Below are 12,748 nucleotides of genomic sequence, written 5' to 3'. Positions count from 1 at the left end.
ATGACATTCTGCATCAGACGCAGTCAGGTTTTCGCTCCAACCTTAGTACAGAAACTGCACTGTTGGAGGTAACTGAGTCTATTAAGGAAGTGACAGATCGCGGAGGGAAGGCAATGCTGGTATTACTCAATCTCTCAGCGGCCTTTGACACCGTCCCTCACAACCGGCTCCTTTTTAGACTCCATGAGATCGGAATCAGAGGGACGGTGTTCAATTGGCTTAAGTCCTTCCTCACCGAGCGCCAACAAATGATCTGGTCACCACCTTTTTCAGCAATAGTTCCATCACTTGATGTGGGAGTGCCACAGGGATCAGTTCTTAGTCCCACCTTATTTAACATTTACCTCTCCCCTTTGGCTGAACTAGTGGAGACCTATGGCGCGCGTATTGTGTCCTACGCTGACGATACGCAGCTGCTCTTCACCTGCGATAAGAACTCCGATTTTGCAGGTGACTCCATCAAAAGCTGCCTGGAGGCGGTCTTCTCCTGGTTTCAGCAGAACCAGCTCAAATGTAATTCAGACAAGTCTGAAATCCTATTTTTTGGCTGTTCTCCTGATACCCAATGGAAATCCTGGTGGCCGGCAGATATGCATCCTCCTTCTTCCCCTACTGCGGTCGCCAAGAATCTGGGTGTCAAATTTGACAATGGTCTCACCTTTAAACCCCAGATCCTTTCCCTAGTCGGCCAATGTTTTGGCCTACTGCGAACACTCAGGAAATGTCTCCCTCTATTGTCGCAGGTTCATAGGAGAATTACTGTACAAGCAATGATTGGATCTAGGCTCGACTACGCCAATGTGCTCTATTTAGGTCTCCCAGAGTACATCCTAGCTCGCTTACAGACTGTACAGAACTCTGCCGCGAGGGCCATTTTTGGCCTGAGCCGCAGGTCCCATACCTCGACACTCCTTGATTCAATGCACTGGCTCCCGGTGAGGAAGCGTATCATCTTCAAGGCTCTGACCTTGACTTTTAAATCCTTGCATGGTACGGGTGCAGTCTACCTTAGGAAACATGTTCAGTTCTATCATCCTGCTAGATCCTTACGTTCAGCCACTCAAGCCTTAGCTGTCGTCCCAGCTGTAAAGCACGCACGCATTGGTGGTCGCTCTTACAGAGCTTGTGCCCCGCAGCTTTGGAATAAGCTCCCCCTTTCACTGAGAAAAACTGACAATCTCTTGTCTTTCAGGAAAAGCCTTAAGACCTGGCTTTTCAGCCTTTAGTGTGTTTGGTTTTTGCTCTGACTCCCTCTACAGATCTGTACAGCGCCGGGACACTCTGCCCGAGTAGCCGTGCGCTATATAAATCACCATCATAACATAACATAACATCTCTGGCCCCGCACCCAATGATAATACAACAAAAAGCAGCAGCAGCTTACGCAAGCGTGCAGTAGCAGGTAAAGTCTACCTGGACTGGGGAGTTCCCGCTTAAATCCCTCCTCAGAGCGCGGGAGTCCTGCGAGGCAGATCTATGGCTCCACACCCAAGATGGCGCCCGTTATTCGGCACCTCCTGGCTACCCACACCCAAGATGGCACCCAAAATACCGCGATGCGGTCTCTAAGAAGTCCTAGGTCCCGCAAAGTGCGAGTGGCGGTACAATTATAGTGCAGGTAAGAGCTAAACTAGCTATGACCCCAGAAGATGTCCCCAATGCGCAAATAAGCGACTGCGTCCTAAGTCGAGCAGCGCGGTGCAAGTGCGCGTGAAGTGAGTTTTAAAATGATAAAACAACAAAAAGCAGCAGCAGCTTACGCAAGCCTGCAATAGCAGGTAAAGTCTACCTGGACTGGGGAGTTCCCGCTTAAATCCCTCCTCAGTCTTGTTCTTCTGCCTGTTAAAAGACAATCTCCATTAATGTGTCAGGAAATAAAATACTATGAAAAATCCTACTCTATGGCAGGGTGCTGCCTGCCACTATATTGCAGATTACTTCCAACATAATCTGATTTATACATACATACTCCAGTGTGCTGCCAGCTATAGGGTCTGCACACAGCAGACTGGAGCCACTCAGGAAGGAGGTAAGCTCTACATTTCATCTTAGGCCCTTAGGTTACACTCACAGCCTGATGGGTCCGGAGAACTTTATCTTTGCTCTAACTGCGCAGAGCAGATGGACTTAACCCAACATAGTCTGTGTTGTGTGATGCCTGGCATCTTATTATCGTTGGCGGGAGGATGAAGCTCTGATAGGAGCTGCTACAAGAAGAGCAGAGAAACAGGACCACAGATCGCCACAGAGCAACAACTGCCCAGAAGCTGAAAAATGAACTCTGGAACAACAAATCTCCTACACCCTGGAGATTTTCCAGGATAAGTAAATAATGGTAATGAAATGCAAACTGCAGCATTAAGATCACACACTACAACATCTTTCCCTTTAAACCAAAGGTAACAACCTACAAGAAAAAATTAAACAAAAAGTAACAAAACTAGAAAATGCATTTCCAAATGGTGCAAAAGAGAAACAGTAAATAGAAATGAACAATATTGAACGTTGTTGGTACCTTAGTAATGTGCTTACTTCTTGGCTTCACTCCATCTGCAGCAATAACGCTCTGAAAGGAGAAATTACTGCTGTGAGTCTCAGAGTCTTCAGTGTTACTGGTCTTAGTCATGAAGACTGCGTTGTCGGAAGATAACTTTCTCTTATTTGGCTTTACTGTTCCACCAGTCACGCCATTACTTTTAGCAGACACGCTACTGTCAGCAGCATCATAACTTCAGACAGATCAGCAAAGCGGATATCACCACTCACATTGGGTGAACAGACTCGTCTCTGCTACATACATCCACTCTGTTCTCAAATTTGTTTGGGGCTGTCAAAATGCAAAGAGCTGCAATATATTCGCCACACTTTCCTGACTACCTTGTTTTAAAAAGTTGTGACATTCAAGCGTGATTCTTGGTTCGTCTGCAAGATGAAGTTTTTAGGTCTCGACTATTCTATCCCACAGGGATAAATAGACAAGAGTAATGTAGTTAAAACAAACTCTCTGACCAAGCAGATTCCATGCGGATTTCTCACAATGCATGTTAACTCTTGAAGTGTGGCGCTTCTCCAGTACGCGCTTGGCCTCGCACACCACCATCAAAGGCTTTTGCTCCCTCTCACTCACACCCCATCCCCATATGCTCCTTTCCTCCCTCCCACTCGCTGGCTCCCCCGCCCCCCCCACCCCACCAGGCTCTTGAAACGTGACGCTTTACCAGTGCTTCCCTCCCACTCGCTCACTCCCCTTCTCCCCCACCCCCACCCCATCCGACTTGTTTGCCAACTATTTACCCCTTCTCCATTCTCAAACATTCCCTTCTTTAGCTTTCTATTAGAAACCGCTAGCATCAGCCTCCCATTCTGTGCTTTTACTCCTCCCGCCTCATTTGCTTCCGAGTCCATTTTCACGTGATGTTTTCCTTTTTCTCAGTTTTCTATATAGTCTCTACCGGAAGCTATTGGACACCTTTAAAACTCATTTGCTCCAGAGTCCGTTTTTACGTGTTGGTTACTTTTTTTACCGTTTACAATGTAGCCAGATTTTTTACTTACACTGGTTACTTTGATTAGTTTGCTTCAGAAACAAATGCGCTCCTCTGAGATAACTTTTTTTAATTACACACGGCATTCACGCTTTATTTTTTGTAAGAAACACTGTGATTACTTTGTCTAATCTCCTAAACAAACATGCTGCGTGACAGCATTCTTCCCGGAAATCAGAAAACTAGCCAGACAAACCTCAGTAGATGTTCATTTGGAGGCCCAAGTCAAGAGTCCTAGAAAGACCCTTGTGTGATGTGTCTGAACACTAAACCGGGTTAATCTGCGAACAAATATGGACAAAACGTAGGAGCTACACTCGCAACTAAGATGGCCGCATAGGCTCCCGGCTCCGCCGACCTCCGTCCTCCGCCGCACAATCCTGCTACAAATCCTGAATTTCTACCCTGCCTCCGGGTGAGTGAACGGCTACGTTATATTTTGGTGCAATCCCGGGATTTTTTCCAGCTTTGTAGACGAAGTTACGTCGAGTTTTAGTTTGGGGCCTACACCAGCTTGTCAGCCGGGGACTCGAGTACTGGCCCAGCCGGGTTCCAGTTGAATAACATCGGCTGTGGGTGACCATCAGGGTCCGGTCCTTGGACATGGGAAAAAAGTTTAAGCCCGATTTTGACGGCGGGTGTTGTTCTAGCCTACAATCGATGGAGGGTTGACGAGGCACGACAATCAATCATATCAATCATACCATTTGTATAGCGCGCTACTCACCCGGAAGGGTCTCAAGGCGCTTTGGGGAGGGGTCCGCTACTGCTCGAACAGCCAGGTCTTGAGTTGTTTCCTGAAGGCGAGATGGTCCTGTGTCAGCCGGAGGTGGATGGGGAGGGAGTTCCACGTCTTGGCTGCCAGGTAGGAGAAGGATCTTCCTCCGGCGGTGGTTCTTCGGATGCGTGGTACGGCGGCGAGGGCGAGGCTTGTAGAGCGTAGCTGACGGGTGGGCGTGTAGAAGGTCAGGTGGTCGTTGAGGTACTTGGGGGCCAGGTCGTGGAGAGACTTGTGTGCGTGGGTAAGGAGCCTGAACGTGATCCTCTTGTTGACGGGGAGCCAGTGCAGGTCCTTCAGGTGGCCGGAGATGTGGCTGCGTCGGGGGATGTCCAGGATGAGTCGGGCGGAGGCATTCTGTATGCGCTGGAGTCTTTTCTGTAGTTTGGCTGTGGTTCCCACGTAGAGGGTGTTCCCGTAGTCTAGTCGGCTGGTGACGAGGGCCTGGGTGACCGTCTTCCTGGTTTCGGTCGGGATCCATCAGAAGATCTTTCAGAGCATGCGCAGGGTGTTGAAACACGATGAGGAGACGGCGTTGACTTGTCTGGTCATCGAGAGGGAAGAGTCCAGGATGAAGCCCAGGTTGCGTGCGTGGTCGGTTGGCTTGGGAGCGGTGCCCAGGCGGGGGGCCACCAGGAGTCGTCCCAGGCGGAGGGCGATGGTCCCAGGATGAGGACTTCCGTCTTGTCTGAGTTCAGTTTCAGGCGGCTGTTCTTCATCCATTCGGCGACGTTTTTCATCCCTTCGTGTAGGCTTGTTCTGGCGGTGGCGGGGTCTCTGGTGAGGGAGAGGATCAGTTGGGTGTCGTCGGCGTAGGAGATGATGTTGAGGTTGTGGTGGCGTGCGATGGTTGCAAGTGGTCTCACGACACTGCGCTGCGGGTGTGGGTCCCTGGCACGGAGACCCGGTCTGAACCCCGCCGGTGTTTGCCGGGTTGGGATCTACGCCTGTGGCCTCGGAACCTGGACCGCGACCTTGGTAAGTCCTCGGTCTCCCTCCGCGACGGTCCGTCCCAAAATTAGCCGATTCCCCCGGGGTAGGCCGTGCCTCGGGGGACGCGAACATGGGTGTCTCGGACCACGATTCGGTGGGACGGACTGAGTCTGAACCGTCGATACGATCTGTATTGGCAGCAATCGGGGCCTTACATTCCCATGTGGAGTACATTGTCCGAAAAATGATTGTGGTTGCACACGGACTTGGACAAATGGGACCGGACCCTACACCGTCTCAAAATCCTGATCAGCCTACATCACCTATTGCGGTCCCTGTAGCGGCAGTGTACCCCGTGCCACGAGAGGTGTCGGAGCTTCATGGCAATATGATGGCCGATAATCGTGTACTCGACGTGCCCTATGGTCTGCCAAGCCCACCAACATCGTCTACCGAGTTTGGTTGAATTGTCGCTCCCCTTCCGGACTCTCTTGCTGGGATCTCTCTATGGAATGATTCAGTGTTCTACCCCTCTTTGACGCTTTCAATTTCCTCACAGAGGCACAGACGTCGTGAGCTTATGTCGACGAGGGTCACCGTTGCTGCCGATAAAATTCCCAGAGACTCTATAACTTTGCCTCGCCTCATACAGAACTATACTGAACTGTTTTCACATTCCAACTATCCTGCGGAGGCGAAAGCCTGCCTGGAAGGGGCTTGCTCGACTGATCGGAAGGGTCAAGGATGAGACTGACTGTTGGGGTTTGGCACCATGGGTTTTCTGAAGTGGGATTCGTTACCATTGTATTTATGGGAGGTAGGGTGGTCGTTACTGTTTCCCCTGTTTAGTTTTTAAATTAGCTTTTTTCAATGGAGTTATGTGTTTATTATGGCGATTCTTGGTTCTGGCGGGGGGAGGGGGGACCGGGGGTCCGTATTGAGATGTCCTCCTCCAAGTTTTACTACATTTAGTACCTAGTTAGATGGGGCGACAGGCACGCAGCTAGTTGGGGATAGGGCGCAAGCCATATGCTGGGGTGCAGGGTGGGGGAGGGGTGTTTGTTTAGATTGTATTTGTATTTTTTTATGTTTGAAATCCTTCAAAATCCTGATATAGGTGGTCTTCTTGAGTAGCGGATTTGTGTTATGGGGTGGACGGGTTCTGGTGGAGATATCACTTGCGTGAGTTAGCCAATTGTCGCGTAATTTCTCACAGTGTTCGGTACAGTGGATGTAGCTTTGTAACCTTCTTATTGCTGCACCCTTCCCCCTCCCTTCTATCCGGGGTTGTTATTCAATGTTTATCCTGCTTTCTTGGGGAGGTGGGATGGGTGGTAGGCGTTTGTTTTGACTATCCTGATTGTAGTGCAGCCATATACCAGATGTAACACGTGAGCAGACTCTTTTGATGATTCTCCGTCTATATGCCCTGTATGTATATTATTGATCCTTCATTCCGCGATGTAAGCCACCTGTTATTATTTTTCTTTTTCTTGTTTCTTAAATAAAAAGATTAAAATTATTATTTTTTTTTTAAATATGGACAAAACAAGTCCAATCTGCGGCCCAGAAACATTTCTGTCAAATCCGATCTTCGTTCTGTATGTGACAATCACTCCATTGTTTACTGATGGCAGAAGCTTTAAGCCTCTCTCTGCCTCAGGAGTGAACGAGGTGTAATTTACTGTGAATAAAACTCTCCGGGTGGGACGAGTTATTAGAAGTACATTTCTGCATCACACCAATTGCACCCTTATAACCCGATGTTCCTATTACCAGCTCAATGGCGACCAGTTTATCACCCTCTAAAGGATGAGAGGCTGAGCCTGCCCTACGAGTATTGAGATTTGGTAGAGGTCACACTCGGATGTCGGGTCAACTCAGTAAGTCATCTGGCTTAGTGAAGGCCAACAGCTTGTCTGTCTAGAAGTCTTTTATAATCATGGTTGAGTTTACTTATATTTATTTCCATGTTTAGAAACATGTTTTGCTTGTGTGTGTAAAATAGGTACTTTGACGGTTATGGGTGGCATACGGGACGCTCTGTGTGTGGGCTTGTTTAGTTTTACACAATAGCACACGTCTAAGTATACCCCAGGTGTATATTAGTATCAAAGTGTGATTTTTGTTTATAGTAGAGCAGTAATAAGGTGCATGGTTTCGGCTACCAAATAAAACGTAATGAAGGGTACAGCGTTCATACTGATGAAGGGTCATGGCGAACACCCCCTTGCTGTGCTTTGAAAAACGCTCCTTTTCGGGTGGAAGGAATTACCCATAAACACGCGGGCGCATTGCTTGTAGCTGAATGGCGTTTGGCAGGTCTTGTGATTTTCATTCTGTTCCAAATATGCATTTTATATATTTGTTTAATTGCATTGCATCTATTGGAAAATCCAAAGACTCTTTCAGGTCAGTAGGAATCTGTCTGGGGGCGATTTTAATGTTAAGCTAACTAACTCATGGTCAAGTGAATACTCACACAGCAGCAGACAAACATGCAATGGGGTAGAGAGCTAATGGACCATTTGAACACCCTTAACTTAATTAATGTTATGGAAATTGATGCAACTACAAAAGATAGTGCCCCCCCTGAACCGACATTCAGAGGAAGGGGCTGTTCATCTACAATTGATAATGTTTTTTTATCTCCCCCGCTTTTGAAGCAAGCTTGCTTAAAGCCGAAATTATGGCCACAATCTTTGGGGACCATAACCCAATACAAATAACGTTACGGATGTCTTCAGTTCCAACGCCTCAGACAGAATGTGGCGCTAGGGACCGATCTAGCAAAGGTAAGAGGTGCACTCAGTTATCAAATTTAGACAAAACTTCTTCCAATCTAATCCAAGGGTGCTTCACTACATGCTTGTGTTGGCTAGCACAAAAAGTAAACAAAATAACTAAGTAGAGAGGACCTACTAGTAGTGAGCACTGTTCCTACTTGAAAACTATAAGTTTTCCAACAATATAACATAGACTACTAATCACTTTATACAGACAGTAACCAGTATTAAGATTTCATATACTCTTTTTTAATTTTTCAATCATAGTATTTTTTTTCAAAATTTAAACATAAGTACAAAATGTTCGTGTATCCTGATATACACTCAAAAATAACATATTGCTTGTTTTAACATGATTACATCTATCTAAAACTTAGAGACACAGCAAAAGGGGGGAAGAAACAAAAATACAAGCATTATCAACTGGTACAAACTAGAGAAAAACTTCCCAGTTATCTTCTGCCTTACAGTTCAGTTGGAACAGAAATGCATAGTTCAGATTTCATCAAATGATGGCCTAATTGCAACCCCCAAATTAATAATAGGCTATATCCTCTATCTAAAACATAGTTATGGAGAAACAGAAACATTTCCATACAAGACATGAAATAATATCGTCAAGGCTTCATTGTAACCAGGAGAACTTATACAGAAATGGTTTTCCGGCGGAGCCATAGGGTCCAGTGAGCCAAGTAACATCGAGTACACATCTTTTGTCAAAACTATCCACTTTCAGTGCGGCTACCTGGCTTTAGGTATAATTTTTTATGTATTCTCTTCCGTGTATTCTTATACGTCCTATTATCGCCGTATGGTTTACATTAATCATGTTAAAACAAGCAATATGTTATGTTATTTTTGATAGCATTGATAAGCTTTTTGTACATTCTAGGATTTCGCCCCTGAAGAAGGGTACCTTCTGGTCCCGAAATGCATTGGGCATCGCATCTTCATACAATCAACTGATATTGATACATGAACATTTATGAACAATATTTTCTTAATTGTTTAGAAATATGTAATTATTGTATTTGTTATGTATTCATTTACAACCTAATGTTAGACACATTGATTTATATCTACAACAAGTGTATATCAGGATACACGAACATTTTGTACTTATGTTTAAATTTTGAAAAAAAACACTATGATTGAAAAATTAAAAAAGAGTATATGAAATCTTAATACTGGTTACTGTCTGTATAAAGTGATTAGTAGTCTATGTTATATTGTTGGAAAACGTATAGTTTTCAAGTAGGAACAGTGCTCACTACTAGTAGGTCCTCTCTACTTAGTTATTTCGCTAGGGACCGATCACCATCTACAGATAACCTCAGACTGGGCTGGTGAGGCATTAATAACACAGAACGATTCAGTTCTATGGTTAGGGGCAACATGAATCTTATTAACATCTGCTAAGAGGCCCTGTTCCACACCCAGTGGCTATCAGCGCCTTTACCGAACTCAGTGGACCATTAAATCCTTGCTGTCTAAACCCATTTGTACAGTACTGCGCAAACCTAGATGGTTCAATCAGGAGTGCACAATTGCAAACAGGAAGCTCCGCAAGGTCCTATCTCAAAGCCCTAGGTGTAATGGGATGCGGTCATTAATGCCGCCAGCTTAAATAATGGGAATATATTTTGGACTACCATTAAAGATCAATGGGACAACCGTTCACTCCCATCAGATGCAACATAATGAGCGCCACCTAGGAAAGTCACTTTTCCACTATTTACCAAGAGCCTGCTTTTTAATCCGACCCTTTTATTAACAGGGTGCCACCTGGAATCCCATTATCAATAAACAAGGTTGAGGAGGCTATACGTCAGAGTGCGGGCAAAAAAACTCCAGGCCCTGATGGGTTGGCTATTGATCTTATTAAATATAAACCAGATTTTTGGGCCCCACTGTTGTTAAATATTTTTCATATTCTAACCAATGCCCCACTGTCTAAGACATGGTGTACTAGCACGATCGTTCCCATTTTTAAAAATGGCGAGTGCACACAACCTTGTTGCTGTAGACCGATCTCCCTCATAGATAACAGCCTTAAAATTTGAGGTAGAGTTTTATACACAAAAATTTTAACCAGGACAGAGCACAATCAGAGGACAGAGGCTGCGAGCTCGTTCCCATCGATCCCGCCGAGCTGTAGTCTTCCGGTAGCAGCGCATCCAAACACAACAGCACGCCAGGGGGCATAAGAGATCAGCAATGGCCCTGTACTTGATGGAGCGGAGCAGCTACCAACGAGATGTGGCTTCCCGACAGCCGCATATCTAACAACAGCCACACGCCTGGGAGATTATGAGATCTGCCCCGAAGAGACCGCTTTGCTTGCATCTGTTCTTCCTCGCCGGCCCTCGCATGTGCTGACGCCAGTGGAGTGTCCTGAGGCACAGCGAGGGTCCGCGACCTTACCAACAGCACTGTGAAGACAAGCCCGGACGGGAAATTGAATCGGGTGAAGCCCGAAGCAATTCTACCGTGTGGCCCTGCCCCCTTCCGGCCAGTGATGAAACATCGCCGAGAGCGTTCATGGAAATTAAATAACAGCCAGAGAGGACCCCCGCGAGCGAGCCTCCCCTGCTGATGTAGAAGACTGCCATTTAGACCTTTGTTTTTGTAGTGTATAAGTTAAAATCCCATGTTTAGAACAGGGAACTAATAACTGTCATAAAAGAGCTGGAAATAAACTGGAAGGTACAGATTAGGGCGCTATGATCCCCCCTCGGTCTTTCATTATTATAATGTTGCAGAAAGGGGTCATTTCGATAAAAAAATAAACAGTTATTATTAAAGAGAACCCCCCAACCACGGAGTAAGATGTTGAATTATGAGTTTGTTGCTTCTCCAGACCAAGTCCTCCTAAACTATACTGTCTATCAGTATGGATGCTTGTAGTTCTCTGTCTTAAGTAACATTCCTATACACTGATTTACACATTTTGAATGAGTGTATGTGTGTGATGTAAAGTGCTCTAACACCCTACACTGGTATGAGTGGCGCTATAAACCTAGTTAAATGCATCCGAGCTACAGTGGTTATGGAGAATTGAGGGGACTGTTAAAGGGGTGGTAGTAAGGGAATCCGCAGCAAAGGTGGTCATTGGGGGTTCAGCAAACAAACAAGCCGGCCCTGGATATAATAATATACGTACAGCAGACAACAAGGAAAGTGCTTTTCTGCAATGGCCAAAGTCATAAAACTGAATTGAATTACCACCTATCTTAGTGACTCCACTGTTGACTAAGCGTTCGTCCAGTATTAACAGGCTTGAGAGCAGCAGTGAGCCTGGCTGACTGTAACTTATGTGTGCCTCAGTCTCACTCTCCTGAGGCTTGCCTGATGCGGAGAGTCTTTGACCGCTGACCGAACAGGTTACAAGGGCGCTAGGAGAAGTGTGGCTCACCGGTTAGAGGAGGCAGACCCTGATGCAGAGGTCAGACCCGGGACCAGGGTTCAATTCCCGATGCGGCAGGGTCTTGAGCTCATAATGTCCACGGACTCGATAATTCTTGCCTCGGTGCCTCCTCGAATCATGGGTTCACACTCTGCAACTCTGGGCAATAGCTTGCTTAATCTCCACTATGGCCCCACCGCGATGGGATGCCTCACCTTGGGGATGCCCAGTAGGGGTAATCTCGCAGGGAAAGGCCAGGACGGGTTCCCAAAGCAAGCGCCTTGAGACCTTACGGTGATAAGGCGCTATACAAGAGCGTATGATTGCGATTATTACGATTATTACTAGGTTGTGCCCTTCAATTTCTGGTGCTTTGCAGATATATTTTAAGATCTTTTTAGGAGTTTCTCGTTGCTCAAATGGGTGTCATTTCTTATAATTGTATGTTTCCCTCGTCCTCATTGCTTGATTTTGCTTGTGAGAAAGTGTCACTCATAGTGGTTTAAATGTCACTCACAATTACACTGAAATTAAGAAAATGTCACACATCTGAAACCCTGGCTGCTCTGCTGGTGAATGACAAATGCGGCATCTTGCAGGGGGCTGTGGTTTCCTCAGAAAACATAATCTGCAAAACCATGAAATTCCTGCCACTCTTGTGATCCCTCGGAGGGTCTGTACAAGTGGTCACCGGTGACTGGCTCGGCTTCTTCAGCACTTCAATGCTCCCCCGCCCGTCCCATGACCACACTGGGCAGCGCTCCAAGCTCCCCCCAGCCCCAGCGGCTGTTGAAATGTCCCAGATACAAAGCGACCAACGCACCTTAGAAACGGGGATGCTGCAGCCAGGCTTAGAAGAGTCTCACGCGCCGTGCAACTGCGCATGCGTGGAAAACAGACACTACCTCCCGCAGCAGCGCGCGGGTAGAAGAGTAACAACTGCGCACGCGCAAAGAGTATAGTACCAATGGAGCTTGTAAACTGGGATTAGAGCGCCTCACCTCTCCTTGTGCACCGCTCAGTGGGGACTGCAGGGCCTGGGGGAGAGGTGGGGGCACGCTGGGGGCCCGGATGCCTGTGAGGAGTGTGTCCCGGTGTGTTATTGCCCCCGGAGTGACGCGCACGCTCACGCCGAGCCACAAGCGCGCGACCAAAACATGGCGTCTCACGGCTGCGCACGCGCAGGACTGCTCGTCACTGCTGCGCATGTGCGGAGCGAAGACATCCCTTTCTATCGCCGAGTTAGGGCCTTGCTCGGAGTGCAGCCTGTGAACTGCCCTGGACAGAAGATACTCAGTCT

At 47.0% G+C, this 12,748-nt stretch overlaps 1 protein-coding gene across 1 annotated transcript in view; it reads right to left on the bottom strand.

Annotated features, from left to right (window-relative positions):
• Window positions 1-12,149, bottom strand: part of LOC144804963 (uncharacterized) — a 56,518-nt gene extending 44,369 nt beyond the window's left edge. Inside the window, exons 1-2 of the mRNA XM_078671935.1 lie at window positions 11,966-12,149; window positions 2,516-2,566 (exon numbers count right to left, since the gene is read on the bottom strand). The gene's annotated coding sequence lies outside the window, so the exon portion shown is untranslated. The remainder of the gene's footprint in view (window positions 1-2,515; window positions 2,567-11,965) is intronic.
• Between the last annotated feature and the right edge of the window lie 599 nt (window positions 12,150-12,748).

The sequence above is a fragment of the Lissotriton helveticus genome, chromosome 1_2 (assembly GCF_964261635.1).
Source record: "Lissotriton helveticus chromosome 1_2, aLisHel1.1, whole genome shotgun sequence".
Taxonomy (NCBI): domain Eukaryota; kingdom Metazoa; phylum Chordata; class Amphibia; order Caudata; family Salamandridae; genus Lissotriton; species Lissotriton helveticus.
The sequence above is the reverse complement of the archived record's forward strand: the minus strand, read 5'-3'. Positions and strand labels throughout refer to the sequence as shown.